The 15,496-nt window shown below is 35.8% G+C and overlaps 1 protein-coding gene across 7 annotated transcripts in view; it reads left to right on the top strand.

The window, feature by feature from the left end:
- LOC129724438 (sex determination protein fruitless) overlaps nt 1–15,496 on the top strand; it is a 658,376-nt gene that overhangs the window by 622,261 nt on the left and 20,619 nt on the right. The window lies entirely within an intron of this gene.

Genomic DNA, 15,496 nt, shown 5'->3' with positions numbered 1-15,496 from the left:
AAAACAAACAAAAAACGCAACCACAACCAGCAAGCACAAGCTTTGGGGCGTGCTTAACCGGCGAGCCGGAACGGGGGTAGCCGAGAGGGTAAACATTAGTTTTTCAGCAGAAAAACTGAAATTGATTCCGAATGCGGCACCGTGGGCAGTTATTTCATTAGTCGCTCGATTGCTGGAAATTACAGCAATCAGTGCATCCTTGGTGCTTAGACGGGCAAGTGATGGTATGTGTGCGTGGGTATGTGTGTGTGTGTGTGGTCGTTCGAGTACATTTTCCGTTCGTTCGTTTCGATGAATGGTTCAAATTACCAATTCACCAGCGGAGATTGCAAGTTCACAGGGAATTGCGAAAAATTGCTGTAATATTACTAATAATCGTGGGGACCGTTAAATTGTGTTTATTGTTGGGAATTATTCTGCACTCAAACAACTCATTATATTAGGTTGATTGTGAGGATACTATGTACTAGGCATAAAGGTATTTCAACGTTTGTAATAGGCTCTCGTTCATGCGGGCGGCCAACCCTAAATTGTGCTTTTCGGATTTAATTTGGTTTCAATTATACTACTGGTTACTATCGTATGCGAGGTAAATTCGTAGTTCGGGATACACCAAAAGGTCACCGTTGTATGGAGGCGGATGATAATCTGCTTAACATGGAGGCGGATGATAATCTGCTTAACATGAGAGCTTAACGGAGTCGCATGGTTTTCCGTAAAGTTGTTCCAGTCTAGAGTTTGTAATGGATTTATAATTTTGTATTTTTGTGATGTTTAAAAATAAAACCAATGTTATTTGTTTTCGTATTTACAACATCTAATAATCATGAAATTTTTGATAAAAGAGTCAAAAAGATTGGGTTCAAACTAAGTACATATTTTCAATGATCAACTAGTTTTTCACATTATGTTTCGGATGATAAATAGTATACATAATATTACCTTCCAAACGCCGAAAAATATCCTTTTTTTTATTTCAACCTTTTCAGATGCGATAACTAGAAAGAAATGATAAAATATAAGCTGCTTATATTGCAAAAAAAAATCATTTCCTGGTAGCAAAATCGTAATTTCACGGCCATAAATTCTAATTATATTCAAAGCGGACGTATGCTATTTTATAACGAAAGTGGAATTTGCAAAATAATTAAAAAATAATAATAAAGGAATTACTACATTTGTTTCTTCAAAAATTTTTAAAGGAAATACTTCGAGTTTTATTATTTGAAAATCTTGCCAAATTAGTATTCTATGATTTTTAACATAAAGCATAATTTCCAGTTTTAATGCTTGCAATAGCTTAAGTACAGTTACCCTTAGAAATAATAATTTATGGAAAAGTTCTGCTGATTATAATGCGTTTAAACTATATAAAGCAATATTAGGTTTCCTATTTGCTTACTTCCAAAACATTGTTAAAACACAAAACGTGTCAGAAAGTTTCGTTGAGACACCTATGCTTAAACTTTTGCTAAAATTAAACGTTCAAATAGTGTTGCTTAGGTAATTAAAACTATATTTAAACTTCGGCAAGTTTCTGCATAAGATTGCTGCAGAAAACGTACCGAAGCCGTTCGCTACCCTAATTTCCATATTATTAGTTTCACCTGGAGAAGAGTAATTTTTTTTACGTCTTTGTTTACTATACTGGAATGCATTCTGTAAAATTGGAAATAAAACTGGCAAATGTTGCGTCAGATTTCAAACGGTAATAACAGCATAACCACATGATGGATAACAATAACCAATATGTTGTTGGATAGACAAAAATTGTGTAACAATTTTTTAATTTGCTAGTTATCATTCTAATTTCATTGCTAAGCGGTAAAATTGATAAAAAGTTTCAATAACAAATTTACGCGAACAATGACCCAATTACATGCGAGCATTCCTAGCACAGACGACGTGAATGGACACCATCCGTTCCCTGTGATATTCTCTGTATCAATATCGAAATAAAAATTGACAGAATCCCCCCGTCCCAATAGGTCAACTTATGTTTGCTTCCATGAGCTTAGACTAATATGATGTCTCGAAAGTAAAAGTTTTCCAAAAAGTTTGAAACAGTCCCCATTCTTGAACAATTTCTAAACCTGCTTTCAGGACGTAATAAAAACTGATGTCTTGGAAGAAAACATGCCGGTAAAAGCAACAGTATTATTGGAGTAAAGAACCGCAGGTCTCTCGTGGTCTATGATTGCAACAGATATTTATTTAATTTTATCTTCGATTTTCACTAAATAATATTAGATATTATCGAAAGAGTAAATTCCTTAATATATACATTTATAGAAGATTAAGAACCTGCGTTTGTGATTTTTTTGTTTATTTGCTAAGATTCATTCAGAATCTCTTTTTACATTTCAAAATTGTTAGATGATATATTATTATTCTAAGCTTAACCATAATAAACGTATATTAGCTGTCTTCGTAATACAGCGAATGTAAAAATTTATTTAATTTATTTATTTATTTTATTTTGTTTTGCAAAGAAATGCCAACTAAATTATCGAATAGACCACCGTCAATTAAGTGTTTATATTATTAAAGACATCTTCTCTCACAAGACTGCCAAATCTAGTGACCTCGAATTGTTATACACTTTCAGCAAAGTCTTGAATTTAAAACATCTCCGGATCCATTCTTGGTATTTATTCATTCAGGTGCACAAGTTGTCGCTGTTTTTTTCTTTAAAAAAAACTTACAAAAAACAGTATTGGCTATTGCTAGCTGTAACTTGGTCGCACCTTTTCAACAAAGCTCGAATACTGTCACGATAAAAGTGTTCGTCTTTTGGGTCTACGAATCAAGTCATTTTTCGATGTCTGCATGTAAACGAAACTGCTCATCAGCCAGCTCATGTACCATCAACCGAAACAAGCAATTGGACGGCTTGGACAGCGCAATACCCAAGGAATAGTACTTCCCATCTGAGTGTTTCAATGTAAATTTTAACGACTTTGGCCGTATGAGACCGAGTGTTGTCATGCAGTAGAATCACTTTTCGTGCTTCTGCTCGTATTTTCGTCCTTTTTAACCCAGTGCTTAATCAATTGAAGTCGACACCGTTCCCCAGTGATGGCTTCATTCCGTTTCAATAGCTAATAATAAATGCCCTGGTCCCACCAGATACACAGCACAACCTTCGCAGCGTGTAAATTCGGCCGAGCCAACGACGTAGAATCATGACCGGGCAATCCCCATGACTGTTTTTCTTTGAGTTACTGTAATGAATTGATTTTTCATCCCCGATCACGATGCGATAATAAAATTTCTTCATTTTTGCTGCTCTGGCAGTTGTTCCTGAGGTAACTCCTTATACCGAAACAAGCTGTTCCTGTATTTAGCAGGGATCTATCCCCAATTAGCGAGCAATTCCTCCAATTCAGTGTTCTCAAATTCTTTTTGAGCCACCGTTTTGGACCGTTTGGACGGAACCGTTGTTTCACTTAGAACAGCGTTTCCTCATACTTTTTTAACTCTCAATGCGCTTCAGCCGCCGTTTTATTTGAATAAAACAAGAAATATTACCATTTCCCGCAAATTATGATTATTTGACACTAAATCTGTTTGATGTGGAATAATTCAAGGATACACTCCTATATACACAGAAAACTAATAGATATGTTACTTGATGGGTCCATGCATCAAAAATGGCTAATTTCATCATTTTCAGTAGATATAAATTATTATAAATTTTTTGTTTGTGGTAAACGAGTCTTAGACGATTTCGTGAATTATTGATAACGAAACACACTAAAGATTAAGGCTTATTTTATTTTTGTAATATGTAATAGTAACAGCGCTGGCTTTGCTTTGCTTTAGTAACAGCGTTAATACTCCTGTATGAATTCAATACCGATGATATCAAAAACTATACTTCACGAATCAGAAACCTTGTTTACAAACTTTTTTGTAATTCAATGACATGTATTTCTTGAAACAAACTCACTAGACAGAAATAATGATGTATAAATCGTGACAAAAATATATGAAAATCCACAATCTCTAGAAAAAATATTAATTGATTATACTGGTCAACAAAGGTGCCCCAAACCGGAAAAAAGAGAGATATTGTTGACCTGGCGGTGAAAATGCTCTAAAATCTCAGCTAATTCCATACTGCTGAAGAGAAAAAAATTTGCTCTAAAGAACTCGCACTGTAAGTCAGTATAAATATTTATACTGAACCGCTAGCACAAACCTTATATGCAGCAAAACCGTTCCGCTTGCGCTATTCCACATCGCCATCTAGACAGCAAGCTAAATCCGTCTGTAAGAACCGATTGCAGCTGGATTTGGCTGAAAGCACCCGGGATTGGGCTTGTCAACTGGTTAGACTCTGATACCAGCATTACATCGGCGCCCATTTTACAACGGGGCAGCAACATGAAAGAGCGACGCGACGGTTGCAAATCAACAAACCCCGCTGCACTCAGCCCTCACCCTCCGCCCTCCGAAGCTGGCTGGCGCACGTTCGACTAAGCTGGCGGAAAATATCGCATCGTCACCTGTCGCTTGATTACGGCTTTTCTCTTCACTCGAAATACCACCATGCAATTGCTCTGCGAACTGTCTGGCATCTCAGATACCTTTGAGTGCAGAATTAATTATTCATATTTTAATCAATTAGGATTTCCGCCAGCTCCGCTAGCTCGGAATGATCCCAGAAGTGTATTTGAAACTGTGCACTAGAAAAGGGTTCGCAAATAAGGTCTCTTCACAACAGATGGGAACCTCCATCCCCCTCCCTCCTTCCGCGCCCTGGAGGCGAATGATGATTGCGTGTCTGTTACGACACCGCTGCCAGTAATGAAAGAGACCATTGAATGCGGTTTCAGTAAATTCTGCAGCTAATGATGAACAAATCTGTTTTGATGAGCGCTAGGTCTGGGATGAGCGTTGGTGTTCTTTTGAATTAGTCTTTCAAAAAAAAAATAGGAAAGCATTAATTATGTTACCATCCAAAAGAATTCCGTCTGAATTTGATGTAGTTCAAATATTGCACATTTTCGTCAGGTGACATTATGCAAACAAAAGTTGCATAGGAATATTATCCTCTAATTCAATACTGTTTTTTTTTAATAAGATATTCAGACCTACTATCAAATTAGGCTAGGCTGATAAAACGCCACCTGCATACTAAAACATTAGACCTGGTCTAATACTGACCTGTCCTAAAGGGTGGTGTTGCTCAGGGAAGCCGTCTGGGATCTTTTTCGTCAAAAATGTTTTCCGTAAAAAAACGAATTCAATTCTTTAATTCGCGTGCACATTTATGTGCGTCTATGTCTGTGTATGTAATATAAATTCTGATGTGAAGGCTCCTGATTTTTTTTTTTAATTATTATATTCTGGTTAATTATTTGTTTACCGAATATTTACTCCACAAGTATTCGTGAAAATAACTAGATCGCATCATTACACTTCGAAAAAGTAACCCAATTAGTTGTTCCATTTGGACTTAAACCAGTTTTTTCTTTCATTCGCATAGCATAAAAATTGACTAAAAAATAATTAATCAATAAAAGGTTATCAACAAATTACGTAAGGGTTTAGGGGGAGAGGGAAGTATCCATTTTTTTTACAAATGCTTACGAAATGAGAGAGGGGTTTTCGAGAAAATCCTGCGTAAGCTTCAAAAATCTTAAATTAAAACAAGTTACAAATATTTCCCGCTAGAATTCTAACAGCTAAACCTAAAAGCAGTGAATCCACCTTAGCTGAATGAATATGTAATTTAATTTGTTTACTTAATTTTTACTTTTATTCACTTTACCATGATATAAACTAAATTGGCTAACTTGTTTTGTTTTTATTCTCTGCGAATATACTTTATATAAAAAAATGTTCTTTTAAAAAACATTTTACATAGAAAGAAAATGTTACATAAAAATTTGTTGGGCGGAGGGGGGCAATGAAAAATCTTACAAAACCTGATTATAACAGAAGAGGGGGTTGAAAATGTTTAAAAAAATTATTCAGTAATTAGTGGATGACGCCTAAACTGAGAAAGAGACGAAGGTAGTAGAAAATATGAATATCCCGAAAATGCTGCAATATGAAAAGTGAGCAAAACAAAACAAAAAAACACACGTAACAATTAACAATAACAAAAATGAACTACAGGCAAAAATATAGTCGACAGGAAATGGAATATACAAAATATTAAATAAAAAGTTATGAATTAATCACAGACAAACAGACGTGCCTTTTCGAACAAAAATCCTGAAAAATCTTGGTCCTTTTACGAAACGTTACATTCATGTGCCACCATGAGAGCTTATTGCCTACTAACTTATTTGCATAAAACGGTTTTTGTCTTTGCTAATTGGTGTGCACACTTGCTTAAATCAACACAAGCGGCATTACTGATGGTTTTTGTCTTTGATAATGGATGTGCACGCTTGCTTATAGCGACACTAGCGGCATTATTGTCCACTAAGCAAAATTTCAAAATAATCGTTATTTTTCGGGTCGATTAAATCGTCATCGAGTGGCACGTCTGTTTGTCTGTGAATTAATCATAAGTTACAGAAAACAGAAAAATAATATGACATAAAAAAAATTATAAAAAAGGAAAACACACAGAACACACGGAAGAGAAAACGAGAAAAAAACATGAAGTGTGACTAAAAAAAAATGCGAGAAACAAAAAAAAAGTTGAAAAGGTTGTGTATAAGACACGATTGCAAGGTTAACGGTAAGATTACGATAGACTATCTGATCTGGGGCGGCCTTAAAACGATTTATAATGGAATCTGAGGTTGATTTACGGCCTCTGGATATCACCCTGGTTCCGGAAATACTCACATCAGGGAGTTTTGGTCTTTTTGAACTGAGCTAAACTTTTACGTAAACCGGTAGTCACCATCTTGAACTTCAAAATAGCTTCTAAAGTTGATTTCTGGTTTCTGGGCATCATTTTGGTTACAGAAATATCCATATTTGGTGGAATTCGGCCATGTTAAGTCGATTTACAGAAAGCGGAAGTCAATTTTCAACCTCTGGGTATCGTCACGGTACTATATTATTATTACCCATATAAAATGGTATTTGGCCTCGTTTCCAGCCTAAATCAAAACAAGACTCTACACTTTTCAAAAGTACATCACAAAATCACAAATTTTTACATTCTAGTGGTCGCTTAGCTAATTTTCCAATTGAATACTGCGAAATGAAAAAATCCGTTTGAAATTGACTGTGTTATAAGCACTTGAAATTGAACGATTTTCGTGACGCTCTAGAGTCTAGATGATTTCAGTATTCAAATTTGCACCAATATCCCACAATGTTGTCGTAAGACGTAATTCTACGACAAAAAATACACAACATTATATCCCACAATTTTGTCGTAAGACGTAATCCTACGTCAAAAAATACACAACATTATAAACATTACAATAGAAAAATAAAATGAATAAAAACGTAACAAAAAACAAAACCAAAAAGAACTTAACTGAAAAAAAAAATCAAATAGAATGAGCATACCGAATAAACTGAAAACTAAGAACCAGAAAGTCAGAAAGTGTAAATATAGAAAAGTAAAAACCGTTCACTGTAAACAAACACAAAAAAAACAAAGCAGGTGGATTAATGAAGAAAACATATATAGAGCATCATAAATACAAAGTTTGAATCATCGAAATATGAAAAAATTAAAGAAATAGAGAGAATAACACACACAAAAAAGCGAATCAAAAAAACATAATCGAGTGAAGAAACCAAACAAAAGATAAAAACAAGCGAATAAACGAAGAAAAAAGTGCTGGTATGGATAATGCTAAGCAAAACGAATGAAACAAAAAAACATAGAATGTATAGATATAGAAACAAAAAAGCGGATGAACCGCAGAAAAATAAATAGGGATGAACTAAGACACTGTAAAACATGAAATAAAATTTAAAAAAAAAGAAAAATCCGAAACAATACAATGTTGCAAAATCTGAAAACATAGAAAATGAGAAACAAGATGTTTAAAAAATTCACTTTAAAAGGAGACAGAAAAGGAACATAGAGTGAACCCAAAGATAACGAAACCAGTAAATAGTAAAAAAAGGCATAGATTGGAAACTGAAATTATAAAATTAAAGAAAAAAAGGAAATCCCAAAAAACAAACATGCATAAAACACCAACTTACCATGGAACAAATAAAACATAGAAAACACCTGAAAATAAAAGTAGCGGGGGAAACGGAATAGCTTCGGCGAAGAATAACATAATATAAACAAATGAAAAACAGAAAAAAATAACTATACAAAAAAGAAAATCATGTAACTGCAACTGATTCATTGTTCGCCACGCAGAAAAATGGAACAAGTGAAAATACAAATTCGATACAAAGTGCAAACAAAGATTACTAGAACAAGATACCTGACTTCCAGTTTTTTCATACATTTTGCCCACGACACCTTTACAATGGTTAGTCCTGCCATCTGATGACTTAAATGCACAGCAAACTGGTTATCAGCAAAATCGATTTATCGTGCATAATCTGCCTAATGAAAATGAAATCCAGATGGCAACACCGTATAAGGATATTGAAAATTAGATAGCCGCACCGGGTAAGGATATTGAAAATTAGACGGCAGGACCATATAAGGATATTAAAAGAAAATTCCATCATATTACCAGTATACAAATTAGTTCGACTTTCGTTCACACGCAGCGACAATCGTGTCCGCTGCATACTGCAAGCGTCAGGTATCTTGTTCTAGAAATCTTTGGTGCAAATCACAGAAACGACAAAAAAAAATACATCAGTGATTTTACATGATACTACGAATTCTAGCAATTTTTGAAGTTAGAAAAGCATTTAGTTAGGTTTCATACCATGTCAATGTAATGTTAGATGATACACCCACTAGTGAATAATACCAAATATTAGATTTTTTCTATAAATGTTTAATTTGCATTCAATATATGCACACAGACGTTAGTACGTTAGCTAGCGTACGCTAGCACCATCTGCCTCCGTGTTTGCTTTACGTCTTGTATTTCGACATCAGCGCTAGCATACGCGCATGTGTTAAATTGGGAAGCACAAAATATGTATGAGATTGTCTGACAGCGGCGTGATTATGTGATGATTGTTATTCAATTATCACATGACAACACCAATTATCGTTTTTTGTGGCGATGGCGCTAGATTCCAGTGTTACGCCTGTTAGTCTATGGTATGCATATGAGTCACTCCATTCCTTCCAAGTGTGCAAAATATACGAGCATCTTAAACATTAGAGAATTTTTCAGATAAGTTCACTATGCAAAAAATCCCAACTTTGGTGTCGATTGATCGAAGAATCCAGGCTTGTCTTATCTCCTCAGAGAATCACTAGCTTGTAGGAGAATATCTTTCAATGAGAAAGCAACTACTCTCACTATAGTGACTAAAGCGACGCACTTGCTTGGAGAGAGCAGCGAACTTTGTGTATCTGAAGAGCTGGAATCTAAAATAGAGAAAATAAACACTTTCTCATTCGATTACGCTCTATAATTACACAACAAAGCTCAATACAGTGCTTTTACTATTTGTCTCCTAAGCTTATATCAAATGAGAAAAGCATCTAGGTAGGAAAGTAGATTGCGTTGTTTCTTTGCATGTCTTGACTGGAAAAAATTCAGCCGCCCGTCACCCATGTTTGCTATTCGAATGTTATCGAATTTATTTCAGCAGAGTGCACCGTGGTTCACTTCTTTGTATTCTCACTAGAGTGATTCACCACATTTGTTTCGCTCAGCTGTGGTGTAAGCAACAAGTGTATGGATTTTTCTGCGTGCAGCAGAAACACTGCACAAAGCAGAACTGCTACACGCAGCGCTGGGAAAGAAGAGAGCGGTGAATATTCAGTCCGCTCTTTCCAAATATTGAAGGGTATAAAAAGCCTCGTGGGACCGTCCCATTTTTGACTAAAGTGCCATTTTGCGTCAATAATTTTGGCATAAGCTAAAACGTTATTTTTGAAGAAAATTAATCAAGGGCTTCAAAACCAATAAAAATTTTAGGCGCAAGAGTTACCAGACATATTCTTTTTGCACTTAAAAAATTAAGTTACATTTTTTTGGCAAATGCATATGTTCTAATTTCAAAATTGATAATTTCGTCGTGTTCCTGAGAAAATTTAACACAGCAAACACTTATCCTTCCGAGGTATTATAAGCAAAACTCGAGTTACAGTATTTTTAAAAAATAAAGTCTTAATTTCTCTGGTTTTAAGCAGTCTTCTATTCTATGTTTATTTTTATCTGCCAATATTTTATATCAATAAACATTCCGAAAATTCAATTTTGAAGGGAATTAGTCAAGGAATAGACACAAAAAAACAGGAGTGTTACCAGATAGGGTAAACAGGTATAATACGCCCCCCCAAGGAACATCGTCAATATTGTAGCTATGTTTATTACAAACAACAAATCTCTCATGCAGTTGGATACACTATTTAGTTGGTAATGCACTGCTATTATTTTGTTTTGTAATTACTGTTACACAAAAATGCCATAATTTTATTAAAAAATGTGACTAAATTGCAAGCTTTCCAATCTACCGGGGCAAAACGCCCCAGATGCAGTATAATATGCCCCATGCAGTAGCTTCATATGCCAGCTCAGCATGCGAAATGAAACAGCGCTTGAAGTCTCAGAAGCAAACGCTAAAGCAATGAACAAATCAGCCGGGCTAGCGGTGGGGCATATTGCCCGGGAGCTGCAGTGTAGCAGAAAGCATTGAATACTTAAGCAAATTATACAACTTTCATCGTTTCTTCACTAGATACAGCTGCTTAGAGGTTCATACGAGATATATGAGTATAAAACCAGGTAATGAACTTTATACATTAGTGAAAAAACGTTACGGAAACGCTGCAAGAAATTAGATCTGAAGCAGCTCAAATCAAAATTGATTTGTGTTTATTTTTTGCTGCTAGTGACAATCATCAAACTTGCACAGAAGGTTGTCCTATGATCCACTACGGATTCCCAATAGTCTCATGTCTTATTTTTTGTGTGTTTCCGAATAAATGCACTGGGGCGTTATGCCCCGGGGGGGGCGTTTTATACATATTTACCTCACATTATTTTTGCATTTGAAAAAAAATTAAATTACGTTTTTGGCAAACGAATGTATTCTTATTTCAAATTTGACAATTTTTTCGTGTTTCTGAAAACATTTAACTCAGAAGTGTTATGAGCAAAGCTCGTATTAAATCGCTCGTATTTTTGAGAAAAAAAGTCAAATTTGCTTTTTGTTCCTGTTTGTATTTTGGTTATAGTTTTGATGATTCAATTTGCAGGAATTTTCCAAGGGTTTCTTAAAATATAGAAATTTTGACCGGAATTGTCACCAGCTTGGATATCTACAAAAAAAGATTTGTTTAGTTTGGATTTTTAAGTTATTGTTTTAACATCACAAAGTAAAGTTTTTTATTAATAAAATTCTGATTTGGAATAGTCTTTCGAACCTTGAAGTTTTATTTTACAATGCGAGTCTTGATTTTTACACGCGATATAGCATCTACAGTAAATAACTTCCAATTTCTCAGTTTCGGTGAAATTCCCTAGTTTTCTTTTGGTTATATTGCCAAAAATACTTACGATTTAAATGAATTGAAGTATGTTTCAAACGATTACTATAGAGGCTCTCAATTGCTGTTTTATGTTTGATGAACAATGATGTTTCATCAATCTACTAAATTTATAAAAATTATATCTGTCTATCTGTCTGTCTGATCCATATAGACTTTAAAACTGCTTAACCGACCCGCGTGAAAATTTGTATTTGTATTTCTCCCAATTCTGGAAGAGAAGGGCCCAAACAAATAAAACACAAATTTCTACACAACCCCTCTCTCTTCTGGAGGGAAGGGGCTCCATATGAATGAAACACACATTTCTGCACACATTAAGAACTAATCAGGCGAATGAAACAAACTTTGGCATGTGAAGGTTTTTGGGAGCAAGAAAAGTTTCTAAGATGGTTTGACACCCCACCATACTCCCCCTTTCAGAGTAGGCTCCAATACAAATCAGATATTTCAACCAATTTACCGGGAAACAGCATAAAATGATCGGAATAATGCACAGCAGCCAAGAATCGACTCCATACGCCATTTTGAAATCCAAGATGATAACTTCAGGTTTTTTAACACCAAATATTGATATTTTTGCAACCAAAATAATGCCCAGAGGCCAGAAATGGACTCCACATGGCATTTTTGAATACAAGACGGCGACTTCCGGTTTCTGGAAAACAGCTGAAAGTGACAAAATACCACCCAAAATGGATATTTTCAGAATCGTAGTGATTCACAGAAACTAATAAAGCGAGGATGTTCTCATTCTGATAAAACCAATAATTACAAACGATCTGTCTTTTGAGTTTGAACGACAATCTTCAGTTGTATGTGGAATCAATTAGGAATGTTGAATAATATAAATAAAAAAAATTAGCGAGACGAATTTTGCTGGTTCAACTAGTATTCAATAGAATATTTTAACACAATCTCTGCCAAAATTGAAAAAAACATTTATATCATGAAAAACAACTTTTACTAGAAAAAACTTCATCCATAAAAAAAACTTTGTTAAGCTTAAAACTTGAAAAATCCAAATTAATAAAACAAAATTGTTTTTTATGGATATCCTGGCAACACTTCCGGTCAAAATTTTTATATTTTCAGTATTCCTTGGCTAACTTTCTTCAAATTCGTCATCTAGAAAGGCAACAATTAAAACAAAGATTTTAGCAAAAGAGGCTTAGAAATTAAAAGTAAATCAGAGTAAATTTGACCAAATTTCTTGAAAATGCTGTAACTCGAGTTTTGCTTATAATACCTCTGAGTGATAAATGTCTTTCAAGAAAAGTTTTTTCAAAAACACGATGAAATTGTCAAATTTGAAATCCGCGCATATTTTTGGAGTAAGAAACGTTTCTAGTAAACATAACTGTGTGTGTGGAACCTATCTCTCTCCCACTGTCTGGCAGTGATAATGTTAAACAAAGACAGCTGCAGTATAATTTCATTTCTGCAATTTTCTTTGTTTCGGGATCAAGAAGGTGTTAGCTCTACCGATTTTCCAAAGATCCATGACAGAATGACTGAGTACTTGCAGCGCATTCCGAAATCCTTTTCCCGTCGGCAAGCCCCGCCCGAAAACAATAGTAGAGTCATTGGGATTCTGCTATTGTGTTCAGACTTTCGATTTATTTGATGTTACTTCCGTATCAAAGAAATCGACCCGTATATAATAATACTATGCAATGATGTTTGTATGGCGGAATATGAAAAATTTATCTAGTTTTGTTCAATGTATGGAAAGTGTCCGTTATGTTGTGCTTAAATAAAATGGATGAAATGAATATATAGAAATACACGACATATCATTGTCCAATATAAATCTTACCATATACATGTGTACCAAAATATAACCCATATTTTTGACACTCTTGCCAAACTAGTCATAATCAGTTATGATCCCAATCAATAATAAAAATGTCCATATGAAACATCTGCTCAAAAGCTAGAAAAATCAAACAAGATAACAGCACAAAACGCGTTTGGCAGCAATCCTTATGATACTTGTGTCGTAAACAAAGCACCTACAATACAACAAAATTGAAGCAATCATTTGTGCATCACGTCCATCATCTTTCACCAGCACCAATGCAACAAGTTAAAAAAAAATCCTATTGGAAATCCCACAAGGAACTTTATGTCAACGCAAGCTATGTTGCCGGACTGCTGTCATTGTCGCTCTCGCAAATACATCGCACGACCATCTAATAATACAAAAGAATATCCAGGAATACTTAGCAAGTTTTGTCTCTTTCTTCCTGCTTTCATTCGCATGGCCGTGCTGGCCGTGTCGAATCGAAGTAAAGCGGTCTCCACGTACTGTTTCGATGAACGGACTAGCGATATCCTGCTTACACTCCAGACATGTTCACATTCAGCCATGTCGAATGTTTTTCAATGCTCGATTGTTGCAGTTTGCACACTTGAATTCAATCACTATCACTTTCGTAATCGTCTCTAGTAAACATAACTATCTTGAAAATAAGAAATCAATATAAATCCCGTCGACGCCACTAGAGGTGACACGTGACCACGTCGTTCGTTGTTTGTGCTGCTGTTTGTGTCGAACGTGGAACTTGCCTGACACACTCGCCCTGAAAGTGGCGCCCAAAAATTACACCCCATAAGAAACTGTGTTTTCAGCCCCACGTGCGTGTGGATGCAAAGATGAGCACGTTCGTAAATAATCGAATCATCATTACCTGCAACGAAACATGATGGCAGCAGCAGCAGGAAGTAGGATCCCTTTAAACGAACGCGAAAGATAAAAGCACCGGATCATGGTGAGGCGAGAAGGAAGCAGGCAGACGGCCAGAATGGTGTAATTATATAATTGAAATTGTCTCGTCTCCAGAGGGCGCCCAGCCAGCAACCAGCAACCGGTACCGACGATGATGACGAGGACAAACGACTAGCGAAAGGGATTCCCCCGATTTGCGTTCCACTGAAGGAGATGAAGGAGCGCAAATCGCTCCTGGGAGTTTGAGAAAGTTGGTTTGGTTTATGCATTTAATGAATAATTTAGTGTGCAGTGTGCCTGAAGGCGGAGGTCGGGAGTTTCGCTGAAACCTGGCCGTCTGCCTGCATGCACGCGATTCTACCCGTACACACGGATTGAAGTTTAGTTTGCCGAAAGTAAATTTGCGTTCCATTTGTGTGCAGAACGGTTGTTTTGTCTGCTGGGGGAATCGGGTGAAGATTACCCTTTTGCCGGTAGTTTTGTTTGTTTCGCAGCGCAGTAAACGGTTCCGCGATTCGTTTGCTTGTTGTGGAGAAAATAGCTGAAGGCAGGGGTGCGGGATGTTTTTGACGAGTATTAGGAACACTTCACGACTGGTCACATTCTAATGCGTGCCACAGTGCCGGATGCTTGATCATCCTGCACGACGAACATTTTCTGCTTCCAGACTGATTTGGTTCGTTGGTCCTCTTTCCGTTCGTTTGATCGTTTGTTTTTGATTTGAAGCTTGTGTTGATGGATGAATCAGAACACAAACAATACCTTACGTTATTTAGTGTTGAATTATGAAAAAAAGAACCGAACTAATGGTGCGAATTGATTTATTTTTTTGTAAAACAATGTACTAGCCAAGCAAAACTGGAGCAACTTTTTTTGTTAAATAACTAAGCAATATCAGATGTTGTGTATGGTTTAGACCATACTAGATGCAATTTCACACATTCCTCATACTCCCGTCCTGCAATTAGATTGTTTTAGACCATAAAACCTTATTATCAGAAACGCTTTAAACCGTCTTACCTGCTATAGGTTAGCATAGTTCCTAAACAAAATTGTAAATTCATTAGAAGCGCTGACTGACATTTTCGAAGGCACAATTCCACTGTACCGTCCTTAGTTCTCTCCTCACGCCTCCTTGGACCACACACACTTAGCCTATTCAACCACTACATTGTAATTCAGCT

This window comes from Wyeomyia smithii, chromosome 1 (assembly GCF_029784165.1).
Source record: "Wyeomyia smithii strain HCP4-BCI-WySm-NY-G18 chromosome 1, ASM2978416v1, whole genome shotgun sequence".
Lineage (NCBI taxonomy): Eukaryota > Metazoa > Arthropoda > Insecta > Diptera > Culicidae > Wyeomyia > Wyeomyia smithii.
The sequence above is the reverse complement of the archived record's forward strand: the minus strand, read 5'-3'. Positions and strand labels throughout refer to the sequence as shown.